Here is a 1,307-nt window from a genome sequence, read left to right on the forward strand (position 1 = left end):
GAAGGCCGAGCCGCACTGCCCTGGGTCGCTCCGAAGACACGCAGAGACCGGACGGAATGTCCCCTTGCCGGCTCGGCCAGGCACAAAGGACGCAGGTGGGGAGCTTTGGGTAGGAGGGGCGAGCGCTCGCGGTGTTAACCGAATACGCAGGTTACGAAGCGGCGTCATCGCTGAATCTCACGGTTCCAGCCGTCTGCTGCTACCTAGAAACCCGCCGCCCGAAAAGCGGGGGCCTGGAACCGCACGTACTCACGCTCTTGGTTGGCGGGTTGACGGCCGTGGCGGGGTCACGCCGAGGAGGGTGTTTGGTGGAACTGTCCTCGGGTGCATGAATGGAATCAAGGGAATTGTTCGTTTTCTCCCTTCGTTTTTGCCTTGTTCCTCGTGTTGTGTAAGAGACGTTTATAGGACACAACATCGATAAGGGCGCTTGGTCCCAAACCAGGCAAAGTGGGGACCAAAAGGAGGCCCAACCTTTACTTGCAGGGTGACTACTTGTATACCTAACCCTGAATTTCACCCCACATCTTTAAAGTGAATTTTTTTTAAAAAAGAGGCATTCTTGTTGGACGTATAGCAAGAAAACCACTGTTTGCAATTTAACAAAGCAGACGTTTGGCTGAGAAGGGAAGAAAGGACAGACAGCGTCTAGGAAGGTGCGAGGAGGAAGGCACTTCCTTCTGGAGGGCCTGGGGGAGGCAGTGGGTTGGCAGATTTCGAAACAGACACACCGCTGCCTTTGTGTACCACCAGCTCATGAAATGAAGAAACACTCCACAGCATCCGTGGAGTACTGCTCCATTCTGCCCACACCCCCAGCGTATCTAAAAGTCTATCTTAGGGAAACAACCAGAGACATCCAGATTGAGGGTGTTCTGCAGGCTAGTCTGAACTCTTGAAAAGTCAAGCCTGGGGACCACTCTGAATTAAAGCAGAGCAAAAGACCAGGCAGCTGAAGGCATAACCCCTTGCCGGATCCGGTGCTGGGGAGGGACAGCTATGGGGGACATTGGCCCGTGTTAACTGTCCCAGGAATTTATGTTATTGTGACTAGGCAGGAGTGTCTTGTTTCAGGAGTGTCAAAGAACCACAATCTCAGCCGGGCTCGGTGGCTCAGCCTGTAATCCTGTGCTTTGGGAGGCTGAGGTGAGTGGATTGCCCGAGCCGGTGGGTTCGAGATCCGCCTGGGCAACTTGGCGAGAACTCATCTCTACAATAAATTTTTTTTAAAAAGTTAGCCGGGCATAGTAGTACGCGCCTGTAGTTCCAGCTACTTGGAAGGCTGAGGCGGAAGGATCGCAGGAGCC

The sequence above is a fragment of the Carlito syrichta genome, unplaced genomic scaffold, assembly GCF_000164805.1.
Source record: "Carlito syrichta isolate Samal-C Ts95f unplaced genomic scaffold, Tarsius_syrichta-2.0.1 Scaffold130369, whole genome shotgun sequence".
Taxonomy (NCBI): Eukaryota; Metazoa; Chordata; class Mammalia; order Primates; family Tarsiidae; genus Carlito; species Carlito syrichta.